This window comes from Kogia breviceps, chromosome 5 (assembly GCF_026419965.1).
Source record: "Kogia breviceps isolate mKogBre1 chromosome 5, mKogBre1 haplotype 1, whole genome shotgun sequence".
NCBI lineage: Eukaryota > Metazoa > Chordata > Mammalia > Artiodactyla > Physeteridae > Kogia > Kogia breviceps.
This window is the reverse complement of record NC_081314.1, coordinates 139,279,745-139,299,361: the sequence shown is the minus strand read 5'-3', so window position 1 is coordinate 139,299,361 and position 19,617 is coordinate 139,279,745. Positions and strand designations below refer to the sequence as shown.

The 19,617-nt window shown below is 43.2% G+C and overlaps 1 protein-coding gene and 2 pseudogenes across 8 annotated transcripts in view; all 3 read right to left on the bottom strand.

The window, feature by feature from the left end:
• SMIM11 (small integral membrane protein 11) overlaps positions 1 to 19,617 on the bottom strand; it is a 110,001-nt gene that overhangs the window by 12,614 nt on the left and 77,770 nt on the right. For 2 of the 8 annotated variants that reach the window (XM_067035051.1, XM_067035056.1), the window contains one exon: positions 6,551 to 6,636. The exons of 5 other annotated variants lie outside the window; for them this stretch is intronic. The gene's annotated coding sequence lies outside the window, so the exon portion shown is untranslated. Of the gene's footprint in view, positions 1 to 6,550; positions 6,637 to 14,662; positions 15,146 to 19,617 lie in introns of those variants that run through there. One more of the 8 variants, XM_067035049.1, reaches the window with a different exon arrangement.
• On the bottom strand, positions 6,065 to 6,448 carry LOC131757192 (protein LLP homolog pseudogene; annotated as a pseudogene).
• Positions 14,663 to 15,585, bottom strand: LOC131757197 (ubiquitin-conjugating enzyme E2 G1 pseudogene; annotated as a pseudogene).

Sequence of the window (19,617 nt, the reverse complement as noted above, 5' to 3'; positions counted from 1 at the left end):
TGCATCCATTTCCACTGGGAATTCTCTCTCGCCTCCCACAGAGACAGCAGACGCCGTGGGCAACTGCGCTCCTCTGGACGTGCGCGCCATACGTCCACCTCTGTCTTCACCTGCGATGCCTTTCTCTGCCTTTCCAGCTTCTAGTTGTTCTCAGGGAACTTCTCAGGCATCCTGTCCTTTGGGATGACTTGCCTGCCGCTTGCCTGTCCCTTCAAATGGAGCTGTGAGCCCCTGGGACTTACCTGGAGGTCCAGCGGTAAAGACTCCGAGCTGCCACTGCAGAGGGCACGGGTTCGATCCCCGGTCGGGGAACTACATATCCCTGCCCTGCAAACCCACTGAGTTCCCAGCACACCTCTCACCCCACGGATCTCGACCCCAGCGGTTGGCCTCCCTCGCAACCCCCAGCCAGTTCGCCAGCTCTTTTGATTGCTTTGTCTCTGGTTTCTCAGCACCTGGCAGAGGCTTGGAATAAAATCGTCTCTCAACAGCTATTTGTTGAATGAATTGCTTACCGTGCAGCTCGATCCCTTTTTCTTGAACTCTGTATGGATGTAGCTCCCTCAGGCACTATTGAGCGGGCCGTGTCTGTGTGGGAGGCTAGACCCTAAGGCGGGTGACGCCCGTGAATATTTCACCGGGGTGTTTTCTGGGTGCAGACTCTGCGTACCAACATGGAAACGCGGGCCTGGCTTTCCCCAGATGCATCCAAGAGAGGCTGGTTCTTATCTCCACGCCCCCGGCTGGGTTCACATTGTGATCTGCCAGATCTAGCCAACCGGCGGAGTTAAGCTAAAGCAAGAAATCACTGAGGGATGAGAAAACATTTCAGATATATGATTAGCCCAGACACCTAGCAGTTTTCTGAAAGGTTGTCTCCTTGGGATCTGCAGGGCCCACCTGAAGGAGCTGGGACAGAAGGTACATTCCTGAGTTTTTAACCTGGACCTGCAATATGGAACCACTGCGGCCACAAAATTCTTTTTTTTTTTTTTTTTTTAAAGAAGAAAATATTTCTGTATTTATTTTAAATAGATAAGGGTTTATTTGTTCACATATACGCAGAAGCCCAAAGATTGGCAGATCAGATCAGACACAGTGGCTCAAAACTCAACAGGGGACCCAAACACCTTCCCCTTTTTTCTTGTTACAAGGCGGTCTCTATTGTGTCTGCTCTTGTACTGTCTTCCACGTGAAGAGCATGAGTTTGGAGCCTTAGTTTGATTATGATGTTTATTTCAATTTTTAATACATTGAATATGTAACATCACATATATGGAATTCAACTGATGTGGCTATCTTTGTTTCTTATAAAGTAAGGCACAAGTCCTTCGGTCCTAGGTAAATAACGTACTCTTAATACATTAAAACTCATGAGAAGTACAACCTTCTGCGTCACCATTTGATGGGTAGAATTAATAGTTGTAAAACTTGGTTGCTGGGCTTCCCTGGTGGCGCAGTGGTTGAGAGTCCGCCTGCCGATGCAGGGGACACGGGTTCGTGCCCCGGTCCGGGAAGATCCCACATGCCGCGAAGCGGCTGGTTCCGTGAGCCATGGCCGCTGAGCCTGCGCGTTCGGAGCCTGTGCTCCGCAATGGGAGAGGCCACAACAGTGAGAGGCCCGCGTATCAAAAAAAAAAAAAAAAAAAAAAAAAAAAAAAAAAAAATATATATATATATATATATATATATATGTACTGCCGTTAAAAAATTTTTGTTTTTGTTTCTGTTTTCTTCCCAGAAGCTTCTGCCTTGTCTCACGAAGCTCAACACACGGGAATTTTTACCAACTTCGAGGTGGAAGCTAGGTGTCTTGGGTGGGAGTGACTAGGAGACACCCCAAGCCAAGGTGTTTTCAGGGGTGTAGTCTGGCCTCTTTGGAGCTGGAGTAACCAGTGGGAGTCTTTGCATGCACTTTATTTCACTTTTTCTCAGACGAGGTGGGAGAAGGAGAAATCTACAAGATGATACGCAGTGGTACTCAGGATACATTGACAAAGTGAGTACAGAGAAACCAGCACATTCCCAGCTCCCAGGGATTGCAGTGTGGATTAGAGGACACGTTTGCACCCTGATGTCAACTGGTCCTGCTCGGGTCTCTAAGACCTGGGTGAGTTCAACCCCCAACTCCGTAGCTTAGGAAGCCCTGAGCCCTGGATGGTACCTGCTGCTCCCCACCTGCCTCGGCCTCTATTGGGAGCCATACCTCCCAGGTCACAAAGTGTGCCTCCGTCACCAGCTGCCACAAGAACTCAAAAGGACAGAAAGAAGGTCTTTGATTTTGTTTGTTTGTTTTAAACGTCTTTATTGAGATATAATTCACAGACGTACAATTCATCCCTTTAATGTGCACAAGTCAATGGTTTTTGATATATTCACAGGTGTGGGCAACCATCACCACAGTCCATTTTAGAACATTTTCATCAGCTCAGAAAGAAACCCCAGACCCTTTCTTATCACCTCCCTTATCTTCTCGTCCTTCCCCTGCCCCCGCCCCCAGCCCAGCCCTAAGCCACCAGCAATCCACTTCCTGTTTCTATAGATTTCCTGATTCAGGAACTTCATACAGACAGAATCATGCAATAGGTGATCTTTTGTGACTGGCTTCTTTCACTTAGCATAGCATTTATTAGGTTCGTCCACATTGTAACATGTATCAGTACTCCATTGCTTTTTATGGTTGAATAATATTTCATTGTATAGATATACAGCATTCTGTGTATCCATTCATCAGTTGATGGACATTTGGGCTGTTTCCATTCTTTGGCTTTTATGAATAATGCTGCTACAGACATTTATGTCCAGTTTCTATGTGGACAAATGAAGTTTTGTTTCCCTTGGGGAGACAGCAAGAGTAGAATGGCTGGGTCATATGGTAACTCCACGTTTAAGCATTTGAGAAACTGCCTTTCTGTTTTCCAAAGCAGTCGAACCCTTTTATACACCCACCGGGAGTGTATGAAGGTTCTGATTTCTCCACATCCTTGCCAAAACTTATTGTTTATTGTTATCTGATTTTTTCATGCTGGTCATCCTGGTGGCAGAGGTGGCGTCCCATCGTGGGGTGTGTTTGCATTTCCCTGATGACTAGTGATGTTGAGCATCTTTTCCTGTACTTAACTGGCCATTCATTTTGATTTGAGAGAAGTGGTTCTCATCTTGCAGAACACTCTGCCATCCCCCTCTCCCTCCCCCTCTTCCTCACCCTGTATCCTCCTGAATCCCACCCACCCACAAATGCTCACCTAGGTCCAAACTACCTAGAGTGGCTTCCTCTTCCTCTGAAGGCCCTGTGCCAGTCAACACAAGGTCCAGGGCTCAGGGTCTGCCACACGTGGGCTCCCCTGATAAAGGCTGGACTTCTGACACCAGCTGCTCAGACGAAAATTTCTCTATCTTGTTGCAACTGTGTAACTGGAATATGGGAGGGGCCTATAAGGAAATAACTCTTGGTATTTACATGTGTTTGAATGTGTGCATTTCCTGCTTTGGAGTGTTACAAATTCACAAGCTGAAGAGCTACTCCAAAATTTCAGAGCGAAGGAAAGAGTTTGGTGGCATATGTTGAAATTCTGGAACCCCAAAGAGCTCACTTTTTGTAAGGATGTACTTCCCTTAAAGTAAAGCAGGTGGTTTTCTAAAGGAGGAGACTTTGGAAGATGAGAACCTCACCCATGCCTGACAGTAGCCATGGGGAGATTGTATGGAAAACTCAGAAATTCTAGAGCCACCTTTCTTAAGGCAAACTGCCTGGCTTAATAAGGAGTATTGTGACCTCTGATCGTGTGGTCATCTGACCAGCCTTGGCTGAGTTCCAGTCTCAGGCCAGTGCCCTTAACAACTCTTTGCACTTCACTTGTCTCGGATGAGAATAATCGACAGTGTGGCCTCAATGTCCTCTTGTTGATTGACGGAGGGACCAGGTCATCGGGTGGGGTCAGGTGAGTGAGTACAGGGGATGGGGTGGGGCGGGGCATGGGTTTTCCTCATTGTGGCACAATGTGAGCTCCACCCAGGTAGCCACTAGGGATTATTAGGAGTGACCAACAACAGAAACTCCATGGGAAGTCTACACCTGTATGAAGGACAGGACATGCCCTGAAATGAAAAAGCCAATCTGAGTTTTGGTCTTTATTCCTGGTTGGTTCAAAGAGATGAGAAACTAACAAGCTGGGTGACTTTGTCAAATGGGCAAACCACCCTCAGGCTAGTTTCTGCACCTGAATTCATTCATTCATTCATTCATCTCTGAACAGCTTTTGAGTACCTGCTAGGTGCCCAATACAGGGCAAAACGATGGAGCTAGAGATGAGTCAAGATCCTTATAATCCAGACAGGATGAAACCCAGCAGGACCCTGTGGGACCCTCCCGAGTACAAAAGCCTTTCTGTGTCCCCCATTTCTTGTGTGTAGGAAAATGGTTTCAGCCTCTTCTTAGACCTTCCCTGAGTTCCAAAGGGCAGATTCAAACAGTCATTAATTAGAGGAATGAGGCCATGCAGGAACAAAGGAAAGGCAGTCAAGAAACCATAGTGCAGGGATGGGGCAGGGTCCTGGTTCCTCCTGGGGGATATACATGGCAATATGCCTCTAAGTTCACCCATTGGAACCAAGGCCCTCGCCCATGAGGACCCCAGATCGGTTGGAAACAGAAGGCTGAACGCCAGCCTGTTACCTCACCACCAGCCAATCAGAGGAAGGTCACATACGCTGCAGCCCACAATTTTATGTGTTCTCAATTGTACGTGTTATTGTAACATGGTTACATTACGTAGGTATAGGAAAACCGAATTCATGATAGTGAAAAGCATCATTGAACAATTTCTTCTCGTGTTTAACATTCTTTTTTTTTTTTTTTTTTTTTTTGCGGTACGCGGGCCTCTCACTGTTGTGGCCTCTCCCGTTGCGGAGCACAGGCTCCGGACGCGCAGGCTCAGCGGCCATGGCTCACGGGTCCAGCTGCTCCGCGGCACGTGGGATCTTCCCGGACCGGGGCACGAACCCGCGTCCCCTGCATCGGCAGGCGGATTCTCAACCACTGCGCCACCAGGGAAGCCCGTGTTTAACATTCTTGTGGCAGATTCCTGGGAGGGAATGCTGGAGATTAAACCCGGGACTGCTGTCTTCAGTTTTCTTTGCCTTGTTTCTAACAGTCTGTGAAGGAGAATGACCAGTTTCCCAATCTACTTGGCAGCAGAATTCCCTAAAATGGAACAACAGAGCCTTTAGTGTGGGGCTTAAGTCCTGGGAGTGGGCTGAGGTTCACGGGAATCTCAGGTGTGAGCTAATCAGCCAGTATTTCTTCCCAGCAGGGGACGGTGTTTGCTGCTCAGTCCTCCGCAGTGATGTAAGCTGCCACCTGCAGGGACTGACTGGTATCTTCTCTTCCTGATTCATCCTGTTCCTGTTTCCAACCATTGCCACAGGAAAAGGTTTCTTCTGTGTGAGAATTCAGCAAGAATGATGGTTGCATCTCTTTTTCATCTGGAAAACCTCGATCTCCTTTTGCATTTTCCTCTTATCAGACATTTCGGCGACCCTTGCTAGTTATCCGCTCCCTCCTTCTGGAGACACTTTATTTTCCTGGCTCCCAGGATGGTGTTTTTCTTTTTCTTTTTTTCTAGACAGAGTATCTTTTATTCTGAATTATACAAAATCAAAACTCCAAACAAGTACTGCTTATACGATCCACTGACATATTTTCACATGACATATAATTTATGTTAAATCTGAGTTAGCTCAAATGTGTCAGTATAATATTGTTTCATCTTTCCTAAGACTGAATGATTACAACCACATTAATACTCGAGAGAATTCTGATGTCTGATAATCCCTGCATATTGGATAGCATTCAATTAAAATATCAGTGTAGCTTTCATTCATCAAAGAAAATATTTTATTCAAGTTACCAAGACAAATTTGAGGAGTTACGTTGGGCTTGAATTGAAGAAAAGGGCCAAGTTAAAAAATGGAAACAAAGTTTCCATTTGGTGGAAGCTGAAATCAATGTATACATTCTAATCAAAGACCTGTCCCATGCGGCATTTTTCAAATTGTTAAGGGTCTACCAGGCCAAACCCTTTGCTGCCTTGATGGCTTTTGCTTTGCTTTTTCCTTTCTTTATCTCTTGCTTTGCTTTCAGCCTTTTTCTTTGCCTCTGATTCATCCATACAGGGTACTGCCCATGCTGGTCTAGGAGAGTCTTTTTGTTTCTCTTAATATCAGTCTCCATTTTCATGTCATCTGTTTCATCTTTCACCATACATTGCGTTTTCTCATGACAATGTTTGGGTACCACCACAGTTGCTATCTCTTGAACGTCTTTCACTAAAACATCACCATCTACTTTAAGAATACTTTGAAGTCTGCTGAGCTCCGTTGGGGCATTCTTTTTTCTCTTTTCAGCACGCATCTTCCTTTTCCACTTACTCCGTAAACTTTTAGCCATATTTTACCTGGAAAGCTGAGAAAACCCAGGAACTCAGACACCGCACGCTGCTCACGCCGACCGGAAGCCCCCGCACTTCCGCCTTCCCGGCTACCCGCTCTACTCCAGGATGGTGTTTTTCCTTGCTCTTCCTCCTACCTCTTGCTGTTCCCTCTTAGTCTCCTCTTCTGCTTTACTCTCCGGAGAGACTGAATATGCAAATGGACAATAGTCAGATCATATACAAAAAGAGAACTCTGACCCACAATCTGCAGCAACCTGTCCAGGAAACCAACCCCTTGACTACAGTAACCAGCCCAGGAAGCCAGCCTGCTGTCAGTCCAACGTGTAGGCAGCTAGACTTCCATCTCCAGTAACAATACAGGAAGTTCATCAATAACTTCTGCAACAACTGACCCCAATGGCCCGGACTTAATAACTGACAGCTTTCCAGTTTTTGTCCCCGCTTCCAACTTAAGGCCAACAGAGAAAGCCAAATATGCACCCTAAGCATTCAGGTAGGATGCCCCGCTCTAATTACCCCACCTCCAGCTCCCTCAGGCCCACAGCCTCGAATCAGGGACACTGAAGCCGTCCCTTTCTTCCACTATGAGGTCTTCCCGCTCTTCTGCCTGCCTTGGAGTCTCTGCCAAAATGCAAGCGATGGTGGCCAACTGCCTTGCTGCAGAGAGCTCTGGAATAGCCTCTGTCTTCCTTATTTGGTTCCACACTCCTCTGTGAAACTCGAATCCCTGGAATGTCTCCAGACTTGAACCTCAGACCTCTCTTCCCTAGCCACGCTTTCTCCATGGGGGTCTCATCAAGTCCCCTGGCATGAAGTACTGTCAGTATGCTGATGTCGACCAAGTGTATATCTCCTGCCTGATTGCTCACCGAGCTTCAAATTCAATATACAAGCACCCACTTCTAGACTCAGACTTTGAAAGGCATCCCAAATTTCCCATGTTCAAAAGACAAACTTCCTAAATTTCTCCCTCATCTTCACCATCTCAGTTCATGACACCAACCTCCATGCAGCCACTCAAACTTTGCTATCAACCCTAGCTGACGTCTTAGATTCCTCTTCTCATCCGTTGGAGTCCTGGGCTCTGCCACATTATTCAGAGCCATTCAGCGACTTCTGAGAGCTCAGCCTCAAAACGTTTCTCTCTATTTGTTTGTTGTTCTCCCCTCCCCCACTCCTCTGCTACCAGCCGAGTTCAGACCCCATCATATCTCACATGGTCAGTCTGCAGAGTGCATGAACAAGCAGCTGGGTTGCTTTCTCATCGACCTCCAATATCTGACTGTTCCCAGTGGTTCTAAAGAGCCTTGTCAGCAGATGTAATTTATCTTCTAGGAAAATTTGAGATTACATTTCATGAAAGATATGTTATTAACAAGGCGGTGGTGAAACGTAAAGGTAATTAATCTTTGAGTTAGGCTCTTCATAAAAAAAAGCCAAAAGTTTCCATATTGCAAAAGATTTACGCATCCATTCATCCTCAGAAACACTGAGGCCAAGTATTGATCACAAAATACTTATTAATTCTCCTAGGTTGTTATTGTTCTATATGGTATTGCTTGCATGTTCTTATACACCTTTCTCTCTCTCTCTGTATATATATGTACAAATATATGCAAGTGTACTAGGGAAAAGAACAGAGGTTAAAATCATGATTACCCACATAGCTGAACCCAACTATATCACAACTTTACATCTTACAACATGTATTCCAGATATTTCATATTTATAAAACATTATAAAGACCCTCCACACCCCACTCCTTCATTTTATTTCCGTCTTCCCTCTGCGGAGGCAACTGCTATCATGAGTTTACTATTTATAATCTCATGTGTGTTTTTGTACTTAGACGAAATTTTATAAGCCTGTAAGTAAGATATAGTTTGTTTTACTGATGGTTTGTTTTTTAAATTGGTATATTTTAGGCATTATTTGGCAAATTACTTTAAAAATTCAACATTGTGTTTTTTTTTTTTTTTTTTTTGCTGTATGTGGGCCTCTCACTGTTGTGGCCTCTCCCGTTGCGGAGCACAGGCTCCGGACGCGCAGGCTCAGCGGCCATGGCTCACGGGCCCAGCCGCTCCACGGCACGTGGGATCTTCCCGGACCGGGGCACGAACCCGTGTCCCCTGCATCGGCAGGCGGACTCTCAACCACTGCGCCACCAGGGAAGCCCAAAAATTCAACATTGTTTTTTATGTTTACCCATGTGGAAACGTATTCTGATTCATTCTTCATGCATCCTTGTTTTCTTTCCATCACTGAGGTTTATTTTATTTTATTTTATTTTTTTGCGGTACGCGGGCCTCTCACCGTTGTGGCCTCTCCCCTTGAGGAGCAGAGGCTCCGGACGCGCAGGCTCAGCGGCCATGGCTCACGGGCCCAGCCACTCCGCGGCACGTGGGATCTTCCCGGACCGGGGCACGAACCCCGCGTTCCCCCACATCGGCAGGCAGACTCTCAACCACTGTGCCACCAGGGAAACCCCATCACTGAGGTTTATTGAGGTGTACAGAAAAGTAGACAAATAATGAGCATCAGCTCAATCCATTTCAATAAAGTAAACATATCCATGTGACCACAAACTGGATTAAGATATTGCATATTAATTATACCCCAGAAGCCCTCACATGACATCACGTGGCCATCACCTGCTCCACTTCCCCAGAGAAAACATTTTCCTAACTTCTCACGCCATAGTTGCCAGTTTAAGAACTCTGTATGGAAGGAATCAGAGTTTGTAGACTTGTGTCTGACTTCTTTGGCTCAACTTCATATTCGAGAGATTCATCTATGTTTTTTGCATAGAGGTAGTCTGTTCACTTAAAATTTTCCCTTTAATAGACTTTACTTTTAGAACCATTGTAGACTGTCAGAAAAATTGGGAAGATAGTACAGAGAGTTCCTATATACCTCATCCAGTTTCCCCTATCACTAACCTCTTACGTTAGTATGGTACATACTAATGTAGCCAATATCGATACCTTATTATCAAAAGTTCATAATTCATTTCGATTTTCTTAATCTTTACCTAATGCTCTTTTTTTCTGTTCCAGGCTCCCACATGACATTAGTTGTCAGGCCTCTTTATGCTCCTGGTGGCTGTAGCAGCTTCTCAGACTTTGCCTCTTTCGATGCCCTTGAGAGTTTCTATGAGGTCTGGTCAGGTATTTTGTACGGTGCCCCAATATTGGGATTTGCCTGGTGTTTTTCTCATGACAAGACTGGGGTTTAGGTTGGTGGGAGCCAGACCACACAGGTGAGGTGCTGTTTTCATGACACCATAGCAAGCATATGTACTGCCAACATTATTGACGACTGTTGATGGTGGCCTTAGTCACCTGCTGGAGGTAGCGTTTGTCCGGTTTATCCCCTGTAAAGTGACTCCTTTTCTCTCCCTTTCTATGATGTACAGTTTGGAAGGAGGTCATTATGCACAGCCCTCACTTACAGAGTGAGGAGTTTTACTCCCTCTCCTTGGAGGCAGAGTATCTACATAAATTCCTTGGAATTCTTCTGTATGGGAGATTTGTCTCTTCTTCCTCATTTACTGATTTATTCAATCACTTATTGACATCAGTATGGACTTGTGGACATTTACTTTATTTTCTGGGTTATAATCCTTTGACCCCTGGAACTCTTACAATGGGCTACTGTGGTCCTTTGTCCTTTGACATACCGGTCGATGTTTTATTTTGTTTTGCATTGAGCTCTTCCTCACTTTCAGGGACTACCAAGTTATCCAGGCTCATCTTGTGTATGTCCTGCCTAGTCTTCGAATCAGCCATTTCTCCAAGGAGCCCTGGTTCATCTTATTGGAGAACGGTGTTAGAAACCAAAATTTGGGTATTACGCCATGCTTGTTGATACTGGGGTGTCATTTCTTGTTAGACTTCTCCGATGACAGAGCAAAAAATATATGTGTACTAAGTGATGTGTATATAGTGTAACTATAAGCCCTTGTATATGTAACCATCTGTATCTATATTAAGCAAAGCATGAGTTCGTATTGATATCTCAAATCCATTACTACATGGATCCTACCCTTGTTTATCCATAAACTCCCATTCGAATACTGAGAAACCTGGCTCCACCATCAGCCATACGTTGATGTGATTGCTCCAGTCTAGTATACATTTATAGCTGTATCAGAATTGTTAACCAGTTCCCCATGGGAAACAGCTTTATCCACTAGTGTACAGAGCTCATATGCAGTTCCTTTTGCCTTTAGTCTTAGAGATCTCACTCATTTCCAAAGACACTTAGGTCAACACCTCTCCCCACCCCACCTACCCATCCCCTTCACTGAGGTTGTTTCATGTTTGTAATAGTTAACTTGAGAACTGCAATAGTTAACAAGTTAGGGCTTCCCTGGTGGCGCAGTGGTTAAGAATCCGCAAGCCAATGCAGGGGACACAGGTTTGAGCCCTGGTCCTGGAATATCCCACATGCCGCAGAGTGGCTGGGCCCGTGAGCCATGGCCACTGAGCCTGCGCTCTAGAGCCCACGAGCCACAACTACTGAAGCCTGCGTGCCACAACTACTGAAGCCCGCACGCCGCAACTACTGAAGCCTGCGCGCCTAGAGCCCGTGCTCTGCAACAAGAGAAGCCACTGCAATGAGAAGCCCACACACCGCAACGAAGAGTAGCCCCCGCTCGCCACAACTAGAGAAAGCCTGCGTGCAGCTACGAAGACCCAATGCAGCCAAAAATAAAATTATAAAAAAAGAAAGTTAACTAGTTAACTTCTCTTGTCACAGTCTGCATTCCTTCCTGAGTTCCCCCAACTTCTTAAATGATTTTTTAAAAACTTTGCAGTCATCAAATTTCACTCTTTGTTCTATAGATTTTGACAGATGCATAGTATCTTGTACCCACGATTACTGTAATTTTACTGCCCTAAAAACTTACATTACAACAATTTTACTGCCCTAAAAATCCCCTGTGTTATTCATCCTTCCCCACTTCCTCCTGAACCCTGGAAACCACTGATCACTTTACTGTGTCTACCGTTTTACATTTTTCAGAGTGTCATATAAGTGGAATCATGCTATATGTACCCTTTTCATACAGACTTCCTTTACTTGGCAATATGCATTTACCTTTCCTTCATGTCTTTTCATGGTTTGATAGTCATTCTTTTTATTGCTGAATAATATTTCATTGTATGGAGGCACCACAGTTGGTTTGTTTGTTTAATCAGTTCCTGATAAAAGTGTGTTAAGGGCTTCCCTGGTGGCGCAGTGGTTGCGAGTCCGCCTGCCAATTCAGGGGACACGGGTTCGTGCCCCAGTCCGGGAAGATCCCACATGCCGCGGAGCGGATAGGCCCGTGAGCCATGGCCGCTGAGCCTGCGCGTCCGGAGCCTGTGCTCCGCAACGGGAGAGGCCACAGCAGTGAGAGGCCCGCGTACAGCAAAAAAAAAAAAAAAAAAAAGTGTGTTAAAATCCCACCCTGTTCATAGATTTGTCTTTTCCTTCTTTTTTTTCTACAATTTTTGCTTTATAAACTGATGATATATTTAGTACATACAAATATAGAATTTTTATATCTCTGATGAATTGAGTCTTGTTATTATAAAATGCTTCTCCTTATCTCTAATATGCTTTAGTCTATTTTGTCAGTTATTAGCATACTTATGCCAACTTTATTTTGTTTAGTGTTTGCATGGCACATTGTTTTCTGTTCTTTTGCTTTTAGCATTTCTGTACCCTTATATTTAAAAGGTGTCTCTTATAAAGCACATATAGCAGGCTTTATGTTTTTATCCTTACTGCTAATCCTTGTCTTTTAATTGAAGTATTCTGTCTTTTATATATAATATAATTACTGATGAATTTGGGTTTAAATCTACCATCTAAATAATTATTTTCTGTTAGTTTCACTTGTCTATGTTCCTTTTCTTTCCTTTTTTGGATTACTGAAGTTTTTATTTAATATTTCCCCATAATTAATTTATTATCTATGCATTCTTTCCTTATTATTTTAGTGACAACACCAGAGATTACAACATGCTCCTTGAATTATTAAAATCTTTATTTTGCTTTCAATTTTAAAGGATATTTTCAGCGGGTATAGAATTCTAGGTTGGCAGTTATTTTCTTTCAGCACTTTGAAAATGTCATTTTTTTTTTTTTTTTTTGGAGGGGGAGATTCTATCATTCCTTTTGAGAAATAAGACATATATTTTATTGGTGATTCTTTAAGTTATGTATCTTTTTTTCCCCCCATCTCATTTTAAGATGTTCTCTTTGTCTTTTGTTTGCTGCATTTGTATTATGATGTGCCTACAGGTGACTTTCTTTGAAGTAATTCTGCCTGATGTTTTTAATATTTTTTTAATCCGTGGCTTGATTTTTTGAAATCAGTTTTGGGAAATTCTCAATCTCTACCCCTCCAAATATTTCTTCTGCTCCATTTACTTTCTTCTCTACTTCTAGGACTCCAGCTGCACTTGTGTTAGTCCTTTCCCCTATATTTCTTATACTCCTTTTTTGTACTTTCCATTATTTTTTTTTCCTTGTGCTTCACTCTAGATATTTTTAACCTATTTCTTCTAATTCATGAACTCTTTCTTTAGCTATGTCTAATCTACTACTAAATCTATTCACGGAATTGATATCTTTTTATAGATTCTAGCTTTCTGCTGAAATTGTATTTATTTATGAATTAACTTTGGGAATTTCTTTTTTTCTGGAGAAATATTTCATCTAAATATTCAAATTATGTTTCTCGAGTGGCTTTTCATTTAGTTGATCCTTTCTATTTTTCTTTGTTCTCTTTTTTGTTAATTTCTGTTCTTGGCTTAAATTTTAATTTATTCTACTTTCTTTAGTTTATCTCAGTTTTTTGTTTGCTTGTTTTCGTTTTTTGCCACGCTGTGCAGCATGTGGGATGCTGACCAGGGATCAAGCCTTTGCCCCAGGTTAGTTCCCTGACCAGGGATCAAACCCATGCCCCGCTGGAGTTGGGAGCATGGAGTCTTAACCACTGGACCACCAGGGAAGTCCGTCATCTTTTGCTTTTTGAGTTAAGTTTCATTTATTCATATTGTTTTTCTTTTAAAAAATGTATTTAATGCTATAAATTTACCTCTAAGAACCACTTTATGAACCCAGAGGTTTTCATATATAGCACTCTATGTCATTTAATATCTTATTGTTTCCACTATGTTTACTTCTTCAACCAATGAGTTAAGTAGACATATATTGGTTTTTTGGTTCTCAGATATAAGAAGGTTTATTGACTATGTATTTATTATGGATGCATAACTTTTTTAAAAAATAAGAAACAGGATTTATTTTTCTATCAAGTCTCTAATCCATGTTCCAGCCAATGCATGGAGCATAAATCAAGCCCCATGTAGACTCTTGGTAAAAACAATTGTAACTTTCTACAGGGCAAAAAATAATCAGCATTTTTTTTCTTTTTTTTTAATTGGAAAAAAATTGTATTTTGGAAGAACTCACTACATAAGGTGACAGAATTCCAAAATCAAATCACATGAAAATATACATCGCAATTTCTTTGTACAATAGGTGAGAAAAATCTGCAGTATAGAGAATAGAGGCAAAGAGATATGAAGGGCTGAGGAAGAGGGTATGTGGGTAAACAGCATTTTAAATAGCAAACCCAGAAGTTAAGTAGAAAGCCTGTAGCTGTGCATGATTTATTCATCCAATATTCACATTAGGTAACTGAGGGCAAAAATAAAACCAAATCAGAATTTTTCACTGTTTGGGGTACATTTCAATAATTTAAAATCTGAATTGAATTCAGAACCAACTCTTTTTAGTTCTTGGGGATAATGACTGAATTCAAGAGCTCTCAACAACGAAAACACGCTATTGAAATATCCAATCCAAGGGATAGATGCAAGTGTAATACAATAGGGACAAAGCACCTAGTGACAACCATTCCTCTGAAGTCATCATTAAAAATCAAGTAGTTGCTTATTGAGTGTTTCAGTATTTGCACTAAATGATTTGAAAACTTCCTGGTAGACAGAAGAGATAAAAGCAAAGGGAAGTGTGTCAAAACAAAGAAGATACAACGTTTAGTAAGTGAAAAGAGTTAAATGAAGCCTCAAGAGTTTAAAGGAAATTAAATAGAAACTTTTAATCCTAATTGGTTTTTATCTGACATGCTTTAAGGAGTCTTTTAAAACTGATAGGAAACAATGAATAGGGAAAGAAAACCTGCTAAAAGCTTTTTAGAATTTACATGATTCTTATTTTACTACAAGAAAGCATTATTGGGCACAAGGTGTGTTTGTGGATGTACATGAACAGTATATATATTTTCCGGATCATGTTGTGCTATGTACAGGTCTTTACAATTCTTCCTGAAGGTTAAAACAGTTCTTTAGAATTCAAAATGCGTAATCATCTGTAAGGCTCTTGTCAGCATTGATACTGACATGTTTTATTGCAGCCCAGTTCCAGCCAGTGTTTGCCGAATTGTTACAACAGAAGTCCAGCAATAGGTGGGTTGAGTGCAGGAAATACAGGGCCATGTTTCTCAGTCGGAGACCCTGACATGAGTGATGTTACCGCTGTTGAATAAATGTCACTCAAAAGCAGTCTCTTGCTTTTTCTTACACAGCGGGCAACCTTCCTTTTGGATTCTCCATTTCTGTCTTCCCTCCATTCTTTTGCAGCATCAACATTAGCAGGTGAATCTCCATTAGGATCTGGCAACATAAAAATGACACTGATCATGACGGTTTTCACGGTGTGAATAGGCAGCCAGTGTTCCTCTGGCTTTTCATAGCCATATTTATCTTCCCCTGGCCCGTGAAGAATAGAAATGCGTGCATCGCCATTTTTATCAACATTTGGGTGCCAGATTTCTGAAATGAATTTCATTTTAGGAGGCCTAAGGGGATAATCTTTTGGGAAAGTGAGATGAGCCTGAAAAACCCCGCCTTCATAAAGTGTATCTGGAGGACCAATAATGACTTTCCATCAGTAGAGATCATTGTCACGTATTCAACCTGCTGAGAAGCCTTCCACTGGATTTTTGTTGCTTTCTGCCATCTGCCTTTGCAGTAGCAGTGCAGACTGCAGCTCCGTCATCCTCCCCGCCGAGGGCCCGGGCTGTCGCCGGGGCTTCCGAAGGACTGGGGACAGGCTCTGGGGCTGCTGGAGCGGGGTGTGCTGAGGAACCCAGGCCCACACGACGGCAGCGCCGAAGGCGACGGAGGCTGGGCTGGGGCAGCGCCTCGCTGCCCGTGGAGTCCGCTCGCTTCTGCTTTCCTCACAGCGCCTCACTCCCGGAAAGGGAGGGTGCCCGTGCCGCCGCGGTGCACACAGGGCAGCATTTTTTTCTTTTAAAGAATATTCTAGATGTTTTTGTGCAGATGAAAAAGTTCACATATTACATGGGTCTGTGCTCTCTTTGTTTATGTACTCAAATGTTCCCTCCCTGCTGGCAATTCTGCACAGAGGAGGCACGGATCATTGCTCTGCAGCTGCACTAACGCTCCTATCTCCATGTCGCTGCACTAACGCTCCTACCTCCGTGTCGCTGCACTAACGCTCCTACCTCCGTGTCGCTGCACTAACGCTCCTACCTCCATGTCGCTGCATAGTTTGGTAACCTGGAACCTTGGTATGATTTCACTTTATAATGCCCCAAGAGCAACTGGAAAGTTCTGAATTGAAGTCTTCAGACCTTTTTTGAGTGCCTAGTCTTAAATCACCAGGAAGTGATTCTGCTGGTTCTGAGACACATAAACCGTGCTGGGAGAGGACTTTTCCTCTGAAGTGGCAGGAGGATGTTTTCTAGGAGTCAAGGGAACCAATTTCTCCTCTGCTTAGACCACTTTTGGTAGGTGTGGATCTCAGGCCCTGGGAATGGATGCTGTGCTCCCTTCTGACAGATGCTGCCATGGAAGAGCCAATAGCAGTAGAACTGGGAAGAGCTGACACCCTAGTTCAAAGGCTGTCAGGCAGAAGTATCCTCACTTACTCTTACTTACGGGAGAGTCAGTCTTTTCTTCTGTTCAGGTCTTCAACTGATTGGGTAAAGCCCACCCACCTTGGGGAAGGGCAATCTGTTTTATTCAGTCTAAAGATTTAAATGTTAATCTCATCCCAAAACAACCTCACAGAAACACCCAGAATAGTGTTTGAACAGTTATCTGTACACCATGTGGCCCAGTCAACTTGACACATAAAATTAACCATCGCATCATAATATTAATATTAATACTACTAACATGTTAATTACACCCACTGTTTTTCTCATATTATCCTGTGTTAAGCCAACCTGGCATTCCCGGATAAACCTATGTCTATTGTGATATAGTGCTTATTTTAGAATTGCTGGATTCAGTTTGCTAATACTGTATCTAGCATTTCTGCATCTATTTTCAGAAGTGATATTGGCTTGTGATTTTCCTTTTTTGTCCTTTTTTATCTGGTTTGGTATGAGTGTTCTAGCTTCATAAAATGAGTCAAGGATTTGTGACTGTCCTTCATATTATATTTCGTCACATGTTTTAGAGTTTTGATTTTTAGGCTCATTTTGAGTGGGTTTTCGTTTTTATTCTTTTCATTTTTCCGCTCACCTGCCTCCACCCCACCCAATGAGCTTTTCCCTGATGATCATTTTGTGATCGCTTTCACCTGGACTCTGTGACTTCATCCTGGACCAGATTTTATAAAGGCAGTTTGGGGTTTCTGTCCCATCGTGGTTGTGGGGACATCCATGCCATCATGAGGCCAGCATGTGACTAGGCTCAGTTTTTGGCTGGGATTTGGGTCTCCAGCCTCACATTCCTAGACTCTCATTCTTCTAAAATATTGGTCTCCAGGCAATGGAAAGCCATAGGGCTCCCACCCCAGTTCTTGACTCAAGCAATGTACTTAGTTCCTGTCTGCCATCTTGGGTGTTTGTGTCTTGGGTTTATCCCATAGGAGCCAAACTCCCTGCTGATTTTAGACAAAGAGCCCCCTGGGTCAGAGGCTTCCAGGAGTTTTCTTCTGCCTCTGTCGAGCCAGATATCTCTTTTTAGCTTTCTATTTTTATACCTTATCTGTCATGGCTTTGTGTTCAGGCTAAAAGATGGATCAAAGCAAGAACTCATTGGGCTGGCTTGTTCAAAACACTCTTCGCTATCTTTCTTATTTTCCATTTACTGCCTTGTCTCACAGGGATTTAAAGAAACTATTTTACTTCATGATGCCAATACAATGAGTCAGATAGAGCAGGTATTCCTATCACCCCAAGTGACAAATGAGCAAAACAAGAAACAGAGAGTTCAAGTGTTTTAGTTCAGGTTTAGGGAATAGCTGGTTACCTGCAGAGCCTGTTCCCCCAGAGCCCAACCCGATTTTACTTTTTACTCATTCTTGCAGCCAAGAGAAATAGAACACTGAACGATCGTGGCATTCATTAAAGACAATTCCCTTGACCAATTTTTCAGCGCTTTTTATACCTTGAGCATTTTGTAATTTCAAGAATAGTATCAGAGGAGAAAATGTCTGATCTGCTGTCACGGCACTGGATTTTAATTAAATAGTGTCATTCCCACTTATTCCTCCCATTTACCTTTCTAGTACAAATTTCCATGCTCCAAAATTCAATTCAATTCAGTTCAATTCAGCAAATGTTCACTGAGGCGCTGTCGTGCTCAGACACCACCAGGTGGTATGGTCCGGTCCATGACTGGTCCAGAAAGGGGCATCCCCCAAATCACGCATAGATGAGCAACTTGTTTTCCACTCAAGAAATATCTAGGAATCTCTTTGCACGTGCCAAGCTCCTTGCTGATCATAGTAGATGACTGAAAGGCAAGTCCCTTGGTAGAGCCTGTCCCTTGGTAGAGCTTACTGCTGGAGGACAGCCAACATGGTCATTGATTACTGACACGTGAGGCAGAAAATGAAGAGTGGTGGAGTGGACCGCGCAAGGATGGATGAAGAGGGTTGGACTGGGCCATGACATCAGCCCAGAAACTCTTGTCAGATTCCTGGTAAAAGTCGATACAGACTGGCCTTTGGCAGGGGCTTCAGAAATGAAAAGAAGTCCTGAGATCACTGTTGGGGGTGGAGGGCGTAGTCATAGGTGACCCCCTGGTGCTGTTGGAACCTGCACAGCGGTCCCCAGCAGACAGAGAAGATCATTTCTGCCAGAAAGTCTTTGTGTGTGTTGGTGGGGACATGGGGGAGGTTAGCAAGAGAAAGGGTATTTTAGCTTGAATCTGCAAGATGGGTGAATTTTTTTTTTTTTTTTTTTTTTTTTTTTTTTTTCTGTACGCGAGCCTCTCGCTATTGTGGCCTCTCCCGTTGCAGAGCACAGGCTCCGGACGCGCAGGCTCAGCGGCCACGGCTCACGGGCCCAGCCGCTCCGCGGCATGTGGGATCCTCCCGGACCGGGGCGCGAACCCGTGTCCCCTGCATCGGCAGGCGGACTCTCAACCACTGCGCCACCAGGGAAGCCCCAGATGGGTGAATTTGAACATACATTTGATTGGGTGCTCTACAACCTACCCATAGAGGAACTCAACAAATACTGAATTGAACTGACTAGTCATCCACGGAAAAGATTTATTTATTGGGAAAAATTGTAAGGAAAGGGATCTGAGTTTAAACTAGAACACTACTTAGAATAAGGATTCAGTTTGAAAAATCAAGATTGTTATCAACCAACAAGGACCTACTATCTAGCACGGGGGACTATACTCAGTATTTTGTAATAACCTGTAAGGGAAAAGAATCTGAAAAAGAATATATAAATATAACTGAATCAGTGTGCTGTACACCTGAAACTAACACGATATTATAAATCAACTTTACTTCAAAAAATTTTTTAAATAAAATAAACGACAATTTAAAAAATTAATAAACAAAAACTGTTATCAAAATCTTTTCACTGTTTACAAATTTTGCACTTAAAAATGAACTCTTTGGCCAACCCAATATTTTGGAATTTGCTTTTCTCAAGATTTCCTTTGAATATTTTTCCTCTCATTCTCTTTTGAGTCATGCCGGAAATCATCCCTGATTTCTTCACTTTTTCCTTCAATCCTTGTGGAGGAACTGCAGAAACCCACATGAATCCAGACTTCCAGGCTGAGGTCCTGGTTGAAATAACACAGAAACCATGACAATGGCTGTGGACAGTCCGTTTCTAAAAAAAAAAAGTGACCTTCACACA